Genomic DNA, 14996 nt, shown 5'->3' on the forward strand with positions numbered 1-14996 from the left:
CACACACCGAGTCACAAGGACTAATAAAAAAGGAAAAATGGTTTAACAACGAGTCACAAGGACTAAAGAACAAGGAAAATTGGTTCACACAATGAGTCACAAGGACTAATGAACAAGGAAAATGTTTCACAGAACGAGTCACAATGATAAATGGTTAACATAACGAGTTACAAGGACTAATGAACAAGGACAAATGGTTCACATAACGAGTCACAAGGGCTAATGAACAAGGACAAATGGTTCACATAACGAGTCACAAGGACTAAAGAACAAGGACAAATGATTTACACAATGAGTCCTTAATACAAATGCTTTAAACAACGAGTCACAAGGACTAATGAACAAGGACAAATGGTTCACACAACGAGTCACAAGGACTAATGAACAAGAAAAAATGGATCACACAACAAGTCACAATAACAAGGACAAATGGTTTACACAATGAATCACTAGGACTTATAAATAAGGACTGAAGGAAATGTAGATCTATATACATATTTAACATACTCATATATGTCTAATTAATTTGTCATAAAATTAAAACGGATTTTATGCATGCAAACATTAATAAAAGAGAAGATAAATAATGTCCTTACATTGTAGTATTTCGGTTTAGAAGGCACAAAAGAGATCACCTTTCTCTCTTGTTCTTGAGCTTATCCTTATGGAAGAACAAAGATCTAAGTATAAGATCTCTCCCTATGTATTATACCCAAGGCTTCTCTTAATTTGATTAATATTACAAATACTAGTATAATATTAATCTTATGAAAAATTGAACCAAAAATTATTTGGTTTTATGCTCCTAAAACCGGGTAGGAGAGGAGAGATTATGGAGGATTTTTCTCTTTCTAAAACTCTTATTTTAGATGAATAAGAATAATGATTCACTAGTTTTTCTCAAGTGAATAATAGGTAAAATAAGAAGAAAAATCACTAGGATTTTTCTCTTCCCAAAACCGGTGGGAGTGGAGGAGAAGGAGAGCCAATGCATGCCCATATTTGTCTTCACAAGATGAATAGGGTTGCATGGCTATTATAGCTTTTTCATCATTATGTTTTCCATTTTAAATATAAACATAATTTTAGCCTAATGCTCCTCCATTATTTCGGCATTTTGACATAATATGGATTCCATATTATTTTGTCAATTGTCAATATGTCACATGTCATGTGTGACATAAATTTGTTATGTATTTTTAACATATTAAAAATCAACGTATTAATAAAAATACGTCACATACAAAAATTGACTTAGTAATTTCATAATTACTTGTGCCAAAATATTTTACCATTTATAAATCACAACAGATTGTATTTATATCAATTCATTCAAATTTAATTGTTACATTAAACAATTTATTTCATCCGAGTAATTATACAATTTAATTACTCGATCGTATCTCATTTAATCACATTTCAATATGATACGTAAATTTTACTTCCAAAATCGTCCGTCAATTTTCAAGTAATTTAATTAACTCGTAACATTATACGATTAATTAAATAATCAATTAAGAGTGTCGCCCTTTAGGTATGACCTAGGGGTCAATGATCACCACCGTCACACGACAAGTAATGTCAAACTCTAGTCACCAATCATTACCGATATATGTTGACCAGTTGACAGTAACAATATTACTTCCCAATTGTATTCTTTAAAATGAGATTTAATAATGATTTTAAATCATATGATCGCACTATTGTTGAGGACACATTTCCCAACAATCTCCCACTTGTCCTCGACAAGTGTGCGTCACCAATTCTCTTGTCCTATTACTATCTCCCACTCAATGCAAGGTGTCTTTCGGTCGTTTTGCAAGTGATCATATCGAGAGTGGTTTCCTCGATCCGGAGAATAACTGATTGACCGGATTTATCCACTCTGGATACCTTCCGAGCGTGGCCACGCATTTACAATTCATTACTCCTCGAGTGGCCCTGAGATATTGTTATAACCCCGACAAGGGGTGGACAATTCCTATCGCACTCATTCCCTTCGACTAGCCACGACCATCATAACCCAAAATATGCCCATTTGACCCCATTTACGAAGGTCGTAGTAACACAAATCAAAGTTAATCAAACTGTGCCATCTTAGGTGAATAGTCTTTAGTCAAAAGAATCGACTCATTAGAATACTATAGCAGCTCTCGCCACGACCAGGCTATATAAATTTGCGTAACTCTATAAGCGGTCAATAGGCCCGACAAAAAGTTCCTAACAGTTTGCCTATGTGATCGACTAGTCATCTCACATGACTCTATGGCATTTGAACTTGCCATCAATCGCATCACACTCTAGTCACTTCGAGACGTCACCTCATACAAGTGACTATGGGCGAATACAATGTTAATCCGTGTTCACTTTAACGGGGTTCAATTGTCACTACAACCCGTTTGGATGTAACAATGTATAAAAGGAGTTTTTAAAGAAAAACTCGAACGACAAATGCGATTATCACATATGAATAGTCAATGCCTGATTACTATTACATATTCTATAATCTAATTTGATCTTGCATGTAGTTGTTAATTTCAATTCAATTGAAATGACATGACTCATCATGTTTAGCCTTTGAGAAGGCTTTGGTTAGTAGGTTTTATCAATTTCTTGTACCTTACTCAACCTTACTACATACTCGTTTTCCTTTGTAATGTATACATTTCCATCACAAAACTTACTGAGTACGTGTCGAGATCCAATCAAGACATAGGTCCTCTAGCCTAAGAATAGCTCCCACTTTGTTTTCACGATTGTGCGGGACTCATCCTCTTGCACATCTCATGATTGCAAGTGTACTCAATTTCCGTTATAAATATCTCTCATTGTTCTTTATTGCCTAGAACGATTCTAGAAAATCTACTTCTTAATTAACATAGCCGCAATGGTATCTTAACCATCTTAATGTGTTTTGATTATGGTTTTGTCGGAAACCATGCGCAATCTCAATTGTCAATTGTCACTTGTGTAACACCCTTACACAAAATTGCATCATAAACACTTTGCTTTACTTCCTTAATGCTTCTGCAAGCACTTAAGGGTAATCTTTACATACTAGGTAAAGATTACTTAAATTCGATTTTGAAAACAATTCATCATACTCAAAGTATATGAAGTGTTATACATCATTACTCATTTAATTGATCGGCGTGGAAGCAAATGAAATCAATCAAATATGTTCAATTTAATTGAACTAGTCATGAATCTTATCAACATAAGACTTCTTCTTGACGCTAATATCATGTGGATTTATCTTCATAGATCCGGATATTAAAGATGTATTATAATACTCCAAAAGTCTTAAATCATTCTCAATGATCAATATGTCATCCACATATCGGACTAATTAAAATTTCCGTAACTCCCACTAAACTCCATGTATAAACACAACTTCTTGACTTATCGAGAAATGTTTTATCACATGAATAAAATGTTGATTACAACTCATTGATGTCCTACTTAAGACCCTCTCTTAAGTTTCACATTATCTTAGGATTGCAAGAATCTACAAAACTCAAGACATGTATTGAATACATTCCTTCTATTGAAGAAGTGGGTTTTAGATTCACTTGCTATGTATTTCATAACCTCATAATGAAACACAATCTTTAAGAATATCCAAATAGACTTAAGCATTTCAATTAGTGCAAAACCCTTTGCAACCAATCTTGCTTTGAAATATCTCTTTATTAGTGCAAAAACTCTTTGTCACTAATCAAGCCTTTTTGTTTCGGATTTTCATGGCTCTAAGCCTTGTATTGAGTTGTGACTTTAAACACTCTTATGTAAGTCATTTGTTGATTACCTTCTAGAAGTAATCAACTTGAATCAAACAATTTCTTTTGTAAGTTATAAGCTCTTTTACTTTACAAAAAGTAGCATGAATTCATCATTTTTAACAAGTGACGAATTTAACTTCCTAGGTTTTAAAGAAACAACGTCTTACACAAAACGTCTCATGTAGTCAAGAAAGTCCAGTTTCTTGCGACATAACATCTTTGTGGCTCTTGAGACATAACATCTTTGTGGCTCTTGAGACATAACATCTTTGTGGCTCTTGAATAATTTCTCCCACTCTGTCTTCTAGAAATAAACTTGTGAAAACTTACAACCATGGTACCCTTACCATTTCATATCTCATATGATTCGATTTAGTGGAAAAATAATTTAGACAAAAATGATAAAATCCCCAAATGGATCAAGTAACTCAAAGTAACTTGATTGAAATCCAAACCATATCGAATAGCGTTTGATTTCTTATCTAATCACACATTATTCCATAATGCGTGCTACGAGAGATTAACTTGTGATTCTATATCACATTTTCTTTGGCTTACATCAAAGTCTTCACTTTGATAATCCCATCACGACTAAATCGTGATTCCTTGAACTCTTTGAAATTCTTCAAAGATTTCTCTATTTACCTTATTAAGTGAACATATTAGCGTCAACTTAAATCGTTGGTAAAAGAAAATGATCAACCTATTTTGGATCGATGATATACTACCTCGATTTCCTTTTCAACTAAAAGGCATGAGACATCTTGCTTTGAATACAAGATACGCATATACCATTAACAATCTAATGGTTTCAAGAGTACTCGATAACTCTTTGCGTTCATCATTCCAAAATTTAAGGTTTAATCTTTGGGTTACCAATTTGAACCTTACATCATCTACATGATATATCATTCTAGTTTGGTTTAGAATATTATCACCTTGATAATGGGCTAGCCATATATCAAATCGTGGTGTAAAGGGTCACAAAAGTGAAACCTCTTTTGTATCTTAACAAGTATGTATTCTTATTTAGAGTTTATGTACTTAATAGTCACAATTAAGTACAACTCCAAACCCGAAAACTAGATTGAGTACACAATGACTCTATCTCTCGACATCATTGATGCTAGTCGTCATATTCTAATCATTCTATGTATCAAGTACAACGATGTAAACCACCACCGGTTTCTAATATTGACGAAGTGGTACTAGCAAAATTTATGTTTAATCAAATAAACATTTAAAGAAGAAGGTCCCATTAGATGTCCCACAACTAACTTGTTGATTCTTCAATAATTTGGGGTAGTTTCCTTTCTTGTGTCCAACATTTACGACAATGGAAACTTTATCGGTTGGGATTGATAGGTTTAGTATCGCTATTCTCAACAACTTTACTTTTAACATTACCTTGTATCAATTCCATTATAATCTTGACTTCTTGAACCTCGTCCTCATCTTAACGGTTTAAGAGAATGCTCCCACTTAATTCAATGAGTCTTTGCTTTGAGAAGCAAAATTGAATTCATGAAGATTTCTCTTCATTTGTTCGTTTAGTCTTAAAACTTTCATTGAAGTGGTTTGCGTTATTTTGGTCAATTACGAATTCTGAAAATCTAATCACCAAAACAATTTATCGCGTCAAGGTACTTAATTCAATTAAGCATATGAATAACAACCCATTGTAAGTAGATGTGTTAGTCAAGAATCAAAAACCTGTTTGATAATGAATAACTTTTATCTATACTCTTTGCAAGAGATCCTTAGCAATGGTTCATGTGAGGTTTTAGAAGCAATTTCATATTTGTCTTTAGTTACGATATTTTAATGGAGATTTGAATCAAAAAACGAAATGATATCGTATATGAATTGTGGTAAAGAAATAGAACAAAATAATAACGGAATAGTGGAAAACTTAACATTTATCGTTTTATTAATACTTGGAAAAACAAGTATAGCATTTACATAGTGACCTCTACCCAACTATGATAAATGATTCCAAGACCCAAATTCATATCGACTTAGGCACGGTATGGCCGATGAAACCCTTATCAATATAACTCGGTGGATTAACGCTTTAATCGATTCTACTTTTAGAACTCTTGGTCGATAAAATTACTCTAATATTTATCTATAGCCCGGAACACATGCAACTACGGTCGCGAATACTTCCGTTGAGCTCAATCCAAATTTCGAATAAATGTGTCCATGATCCAAATCCACATCAACTTGGGCACGGTATGGCCGATGAAACCCTCATCAACATGAATTCGGTGGATTGACATTTATCACCCACTTCCCCTACGTAACAAGGTTTGTACCCCGGTAGGGCCGAGTGCACTCCCTCACGAAATAGGTTTTCATGGTTTCTACTATTTGGTAAGGCTATGTCTCAATTGATTGTTTTAGCGAGAGGTCATGTCAATTTATTATCTATCACGTTTTAAGTGAACTAAAGCGGTGAACTACGATAATTATGATTGACACGGTCGATAAACTCGATAAAATGACAATGCATGTTTAGTTATGGCGATTTAGCGATGCATGTGACATAAAATAAAATGCAAGCATAAAATAAATAAATCCTAGTATGGCCTTTCCTAAAAAAAGAAAAACTATTTAACTATTACATATTCGGAAACCAACTCCATTGGTCCCTTGAACTTCGGTTGTGGCACGCATCTCGAGGTAACACCGTCTTTATGTATCGCCATTCTTGAAGAAATCCGTCTTTAGGAACTCCGGAATGAATAAAATTACATAATAAATTACATAATTTCCTATACATTTGTAACTAAAATAAAATAAATCTATTAAATTACAAAACGGTGATACGAGATCACAATAAAATTACAACCGAATCGATATTCCCAAACATTTCGGGAAATACCAATTAAAAACTAAGGCCATACTAAGTAAAATTACATAATTCAAAATTACATAAATTAAAATTATGACAATCATAAAGGAAAAATGCAGCATTATAATATGTATGAACATGCTCAATTTTTATGCTAAATCGCCTTTTAAATAGCCAATATCGTATATTACTCGGTTTTTACGGATTTGCGTGATTTCAACATTTTATAATCACAAAAATGCATAAACTCATATTTATGCATAAGTTAATTACCCTAACCTCTTAGGACTCAAAATATAGTCTTCACTAATAATTTGACCATAATTAACCTTTATTTACAAAATTGTTCATAAATGGACCAAAAATTACAAAAATAAGCTATTAAACTTCAAATAAATCCAAAAATTTCAAATAAATTCAAAATTTGAAATTTAAATTCATGAACATTCTGGAAAAATTCCATGACACTCATAATGTTCAAAATCTTAGGTTAAAAATTTGAAATTTTTAGGAAAAACAATGTTGCGGTTTATCGATTTATAATAAAATAATCATAAAAACATGGAAAAATTATTTTCACTAACTTTTCAATTTTAGATCTGAAAAAGATAATAAAATGCAACATTAGACGTTTTTCCTAAGTCATAGATTATGTTTTATTAATTTTCACTAATAATGTCACTATTTATGCTATTTTTCTTCAAAAATCCATAAATCATGCATAAGGACTTCTTTATGGCCAATTATTTTACACACATCTTGTAAAATTGCATGTGACAACATATAAAATTTCTATGACCAGATACGAAACTTAACTCATATTAACCTATTTTTCACTTTAAATCCGAATTAAAAATGAAAAATCCATTTTTCGAGCATAACAAGTGCAAAAATTATGAAAATTTACAGGTTATCTCAAAATAATATATGTAACAACATATCCAAAAACCAAGTGAAAATTCGAAGTATAGCTAATTTTCGACCATAAATGACATTTTTACTCATAAAATCACATTTAAATGTCATTATTATTAAATATGAACAATAAAAATCCGAAAAATTAACCAAAATATCCTAAAACACTTTAGGACCAGAAATATTAACATGCATGTAATTATTTCGTGATATATCATAATAACACAAATTTTACAAGTTTTATTTTGTTATTCATATAACTCGGAAAAACTTTTAACCAATTTGCATGCAAACAACCGTGGCTCTGATACCAATTGAAGGAAATGTAGATCTATATACATATTTAACATACTCATATATGTCTAATTAATTTGTCATAAAATTAAAACGGATTTTATGCATGCAAACATTAATAAAAGAGAAGATAAATAATGTCCTTACATTGTAGTATTTCGGTTTAGAGGGCACAAAAGAGATCACCTTTCTCTCTTGTTCTTGAGCTTATCCTTATGGAAGAACAAAGATCTAAGTATAAGATCTCTCCCTATGTATTATACCCAAGGCTTCTCTTAATTTGATTAATATTACAAATACTAGTATAATATTAATCTTATGAAAAATTGAACCAAAAATTATTTGGTTTTATGCTCCTAAAACCGGGTAGGAGAGGAGAGATTATGGAGGATTTTCTCTTTCTAAAACTCTTATTTTAGATGAATAAGAATAATGATTCACTAGTTTTTCTCAAGTGAATAATAGGTAAAATAAGAAGAAAAATCACTAGGATTTTCTCTTCCCAAAACCGGTGGGAGTGGAGGAGAAGGAGAGCCAATGCATGCCCATATTTGTCTTCACAAGATGAATAGGGTTGCATGGCTATTATAGCTTTTTCATCATTATGTTTTCCATTTTAAATATAAACATAATTTTAGCCTAATGCTCCTCCATTATTTCGGCATTTTGACATAATATGGATTCCATATTATTTTGTCAATTGTCAATATGTCACATGTCATGTGTGACATAAATTTGTTATGTATTTTTAACATATTAAAAATCAACGTATTAATAAAAATACGTCACATACAAAAATTGACTTAGTAATTTCATAATTACTTGTGCCAAAATATTTTACCATTTATAAATCACAACAGATTGTATTTATATCAATTCATTCAAATTTAATTGTTACATTAAACAATTTATTTCATCCGAGTAATTATACAATTTAATTACTCAGACCGTATCTCATTTAATCACATTTCAATATGATACGTAAATTTTACTTCCAAAATCGTCCGTCAATTTTCAAGTAATTTAATTAACTCGTAACATTATACGATTAATTAAATAATCAATTAAGAGTGTCGCCCTTTAGGTATGACCTAGGGGTCAATCGATCACCACCGTCACACGACAGTAATGTCAAACTCTAGTCAGCCAATCATTACCGATATATGTTGACCAGTTGACAGTAACAATATTACTTCCCAATTGTATTCTTTAAAATGAGATTTAATAATGATTTTAAATCATATGATCGCACTATTGTTGAGGACACATTTCCCAACAAGGACAAATGGTTTAAACAACGAGTCACAAGGACTAAAGAACAACGACAAATGGTTCACACAATGAGTCATTAGGACTAATGAAGAAGGACTAATGGTTCACACAACGAGTCACAAGGACAAATGGTTAACGTAACGAGTTACAAGGACTAATTAGCAAGGACAAATGCTTTAAACAACGAGTCACAAGGACTAAAGAACAAGGACAAATTGTTAACACAATGAGTCACAAGGACTAATGAACAAGGACAAATGGTTCACACAACGAGTCACATGGACAAATGTTTAACATAACGAGTTACAAGGACTAATGAACAAAGATAAATGGTTCACACAACGAGTCACAAGGACTAATGAACAAGGACATATAGTTTACACAACGAGTCACAAGGACTAATGAACAAGGACAAATGGTTCACACAAAGAGTCACAAGGACTAATGAACAAAGACAAATGGTTCACACAACGAGTCATAAGGACTAATGAACAAGGAAAAGTGCTTCAAACAACAAGTCACAATAACAAGGACAACTAGTTTAGACAACGAGTCACAAGGACTAATAAACAAGGGCAAATAGTTTAAACAACCAGTCACAAGGAATAAAGTACAAGGACAAATGGTTCACACAACGAGTCACAAGGACTAATAAACAAGGACAAATGGTTTTAACAACGAGTCACAAGGACTAAAGAACAAGGTCAAATGGTTCACACAACTAGTCACAAGGACTAATGAACAAGGACAAATGTTTCACACAACGAGTCACAATGATAAATGGTTAACATACCGAGTTACAAGGACTAATGAACAAGGACCAATAGTTCACATAACGAGTCACAAGGGCTAATGAACAAGGACAAATGGTTCACATAACGAGTCACAATGACTAAAGAACAAGGACAAATGGTTTACACAACGAATCACAAGGATTAATAAACAAGGACAAATGGTTTAAACAACGAGTCACAAGGACTAAAGAACAAGGACAAATGGTTCACACAACGAGTCACAAGGACTAATGAACAAGGACAAATGGTTCACACAACGAGTCACAAGGACAAATGGTTAACATAACGAGTTACAAGTGAAGGAAATGTAGATTCATATACATACTAACATACTCATATATGTCGAAATTAATTTGTCATAAAATTAAATGATAGATTTTATGCATGCAAACATTAATTAAAGAGATGGAAAAATCTATATCTCACCATGTGATTTTCGGATTTATGGGCACAAGTGAGTTCACCTACTCACTTGTTCTTGAGCTCTCCAAATGGAAGAACAAGGACTCAAAGGTAGAATCCCTCCCAAAAGCATATACCCAAGGAATACATCTTAATAAACCAATACTATTTAGATCTAGTAATAATATTGGTTTTACCATAAAAATGACACAAAATAAATTGCATTTTGGCTCTTGAAAATTTCGGTCAAGAGGTGATGTTTTTGTGAGATTTTATTTCTCTAGAATTATCATAAATTGTAGAGAGTTCTTTTGGAGGATTTTCTTACACTAGAAAAAGATGGGAAGAATGAATCAATGAATAAAGAGAAGAGCTCTCCTCTCTTTCTTGTGGGAGGCCGAAAAAGAGAGCATTGGGTAGTATGCCCAATGCCTCTTGTTTTTGCTCTTCTCCAAATTATAAACTACAACATTCTGTATTTATAATAATTTATTCATTCCGTTTCAATTGTTTCTTTAAACAATAATTTCATCCAAGTAATAAAATAGTTCGATTACTTAGACCGTGTCTTATTTAATCATATTTACAATAAGATACGTAAATTATACTCACAAAATTATCCGTCAATTTTAAGCAATTTAATCAGCTCGTATCGGTATACGATTAATTAAATAATCAATTAAGAGTATTTCCCTATAGGTATGACCTAAGGGGATCAACTGATCACCACCGTCGCACGACAGTAATGTCAAACTCTAGTCAGCCAATCATTACCGATGTGTGTGGACCAGTTGACTTGTAAAATATTACATCCCACATGTATTCTTAAAATGAGATTTAATAATGATATTTAAATCATGTGATCGCACTATTGTTGAGGACACATTTCCCAACAATCTCCCACTTGTCCTCGACAAGTGTGCGTCACCAATTCTCTTGTCCTATTACTATCTCCCACTCAATGCAAGGTGTCTTTCAGGTCGTACTTGCAAGTGATCATATCAAGAGTGGTTTCCTCGATCTGGAGAATAACTGATTGACCGGATTAATCTATCATAGATACATTCCGAGCGTGGCCACGCATTTCCAGTTCATTACTCCTCGAGTGTGAAGGAAATGTAGATTCATATACATACTAACATACTCATATATGTCTAAATTAATTTGTCATAAAATTAAAACGGATTTTATGCATGCAAACAAATAATATAATAGAAGAGAAATCATGTCCTTACATTGTGGATTTCGGATTTAAGGGCACAAAAGTGATCACCTTTCTCTTTTGATCTTGAGCTTTTCCTTATGGATGAATAAGATCTAAGTATAAGATCTCTCCCTAAGCTTTATACCCAAGGCTCCTCTTAATTTAATTAATATTACAAATACTAGTATAATATTAATCAAGTAGAAAATTGAACCAAAATATTTACTTGAATATTTCGGTTTTTATGGAGGGAGAAGAAGAGAGCTTTTTATCTCTCTAGATATCTTATTTTGGATGAATGAATTAGAATGAATAATACACACTTAGAAGTGAAGTGTTAAACAAAAACTAAGGCAAAAACCCTTGCCTTTCCTTGGTAAAACCGGGTAGGAGGGAGTAATTAGGGGAGCCAATGCATGCCCACATTTATCTTCACAAGGTAAATAGGGTTGCATGGCTACTCTACTTTTTAATCATTATGTTTTCTTATTTAAAATATAAACACAATATTAAGTCTAATCCTCCTCTATTTTCGGCATTTCACATAATATGGATTCCATATTATTTTTTGTCAATTGTCTATATGTTACATGTCACATGTCACATATATTTGTTATGTATTTTTAACATATTAAAAATCAACGTATTAATAAAAATACGTCACATACAAAAATCGACTTAGTAATTTCATAATTACTTGTGCCAAAATATTTTACCATTTATAAATCACAACGGATTGTATTTATAACAATTCATTCAAATTTAATTGTTACATTAAACAATTATTTCATCCGAGTAATTATATAATTTGATTACTCAGACCGTATCTCATTTAATCACATTTCAATTTGATACGTAAATTATACTTCCAAAATCGTCCGTCAATTTTCAAGTAATTCAATTAACTCGTAACATTATACGATTAATTAAATAATCAATTAAGAGTATTGCCCTTTAGGTATGACCTAGGGGGTCAACTGATCACCACCGTCACACGACAGTAATGTCAAACTCTAGTCAGCCAATCATTACCGATATATGTTGACCAGTTGACAGTAACAATATTACTTCCCAATTGTATTCATTTTAATGAGACTTAAACATGTGATCATCATGATCAACAGTCGTGATCGCATTATTGTCGGAGGACACATATTCCAACAATCTCCCACTTGTCCTCGACAAGTGTGCGTCACCAATTCTCTTGTCCTTATTACTATCTCCCACTCAATGCAAGATGTCTTTCAGGTCGTACTTGCAAGTGATCATATCGAGAGTGGTTTCCTCGATCTGGAGAATAACTGATTGACCGGATTTATCCACTCTGGATACCTTCCGAGCGTGGCCACGCATTTCTAGTTCATTACTCCTCGAGTGGCCCTGAGATATTGTTATAACCCTGACTAGGGGTGGACAATTCCTATTGCACTCATTCCCTTCGACTAGCCACAGCCATCATAACCCAAAATATGCCCATTTGACCCCATTTACGAAGGTCGTAGTAACACAAATCAAAGTTAATCGAAACTGTGCCATCTTAGGCAAATAGTCTTTAGTCAAAAGAATCGACTCATTTGAATACTATAGTAGCTCTCGCCACGACCAGGCTATATAAATTTGCCAGAACTCTATAAGCGGTCATTAGGCCCGACAAAATGTTCCTAACAGTCCGCCTATGTGATCGACTAGTCATCTCACATGACTCTATGGCACTTGAACTTGCCATCAATCGCCTCACACTCTAGTCACTTCGAGACGTCACCTCATACAAGTGACTATGGGCAAATACCATGTTAATCCGCGTTCACTTTAACGGGGTTCAATTGTCTTCACAACCCGTTTGGATGTAACAAGGTATAAGGTGAGTTAATAATAACTCAAACGACAAATGTCGACATCACACTCGGGTAGTCAATATCATATTACAACCTTGTGATGTATATCGTAAGTGTAACCACTTATTGATTGCAATAGAAGTTTAACATGCCATGTGTCCATGTGTTCAAACTTCTTACACTTGCAATCTCCTTCACATTCATGTTCTCTCTCATAGCATGAATTTCACCAAGTACACATCAAGGTTCCCGACCTTGGTTTCGGTTCTTTAACTTGAAAGAACTTTCTAATCGACTATCACATAACGAACGAATTTGTGATAAATGACATAACTTGTACTGATCAAGTATTTCATCCACACATAATGCACTAGGTATATGTTTTGTAGAATCTTGTAACAACTGACAAGATTATTGGCTTAGCACTTCCACAAGTCCTAGCTTAACTAGGAAAGATTATTTTTGAATAACCTCTTATTCGACCAAGCATCTTTCCAAAACTTCTCATTTTTCTTTTTAGGCTTGAAAGATTTGGGATTCTCATAAATCCTTATATGTGCTCGGATTTTCTACAATATGTGCAACCTCTTAGCACACAATGGAACATTCCGTCAAGCACCGAAATCGCTCATCGGATTCTACTTGAGAATTCATTGTTGGGAAATGTGTCCTCAACAATAGTGCGATCACATGATTTAAATATCATTATTAAATCTCATTTTAAAGAATACAATTGGGAAGTAATTTTGTTTCATCAATCGGTCAACATATATCGGTAATGATTGGTGACTAGAGTTTGACATTACTGTCGTGTGACGGTGGTGATCGATTGACCCCTAGGTCATACCTATAGGGCGACACTCTTAATTGATCATTTAATTAATCGTATAATGTTACGAGTTAATTAAATTACAAAAAAAAAAAAATTGACGGACGATTTTGGAAGTAAAATTTACGTATCAAATTGAAATGTGATTAAATGAGATACGGTCTGAGTAATCGAATTGTATCGTTACTCGGATGAAATTATTGTTTAAAGAAACAATTGGATTTGAATGAATTATTATAAATGCGATTTATTTACGGTAAAATATTTTGGTACAAGTAATTATGAATTACTAAGTCGATTTTTGTATATGACGTATTTTTATTAATACGTTGATTTTTAATATGTTAAAAAATACATAACAAATTTATGTTACATATGACATGTGACATATTGACAATTGACAAAAATAAAATGGATCTCATATTATCCATTTGGAACGAAATATTGGACTTAATTAACATATTCCTATAATGTTAATTAGTGTAGTGGAAGATGTAATCATTCTTTTTACACTAGGCATGCATACCTAGTGCTTCTTGTGGAAGAGCACCTAGCCCATGCATTGGCCTTCCTCTTCCTCCCAACCGGTTTTCATCTAGAAAAGAACAAGGGTTCTTTTTCTTATTTTTATTTATCATTTACCATATGTATGTGTGGGTGATAATTATTATTCATTCTTACTTCAAAATATTTTTAGAAAGAGAAAAACCTCTAAAAATCCCTCTCCTCTAACCGGTTTTAGAGAGTAAAAAACCAAACAATTTTTGGTTCAATTTTTCACTAGATTAATATTATACTAGCTCAAATAATAT

This window comes from Silene latifolia, chromosome 11 (genome assembly GCF_048544455.1).
Source record: "Silene latifolia isolate original U9 population chromosome 11, ASM4854445v1, whole genome shotgun sequence".
Lineage (NCBI taxonomy): Eukaryota > Viridiplantae > Streptophyta > Magnoliopsida > Caryophyllales > Caryophyllaceae > Silene > Silene latifolia.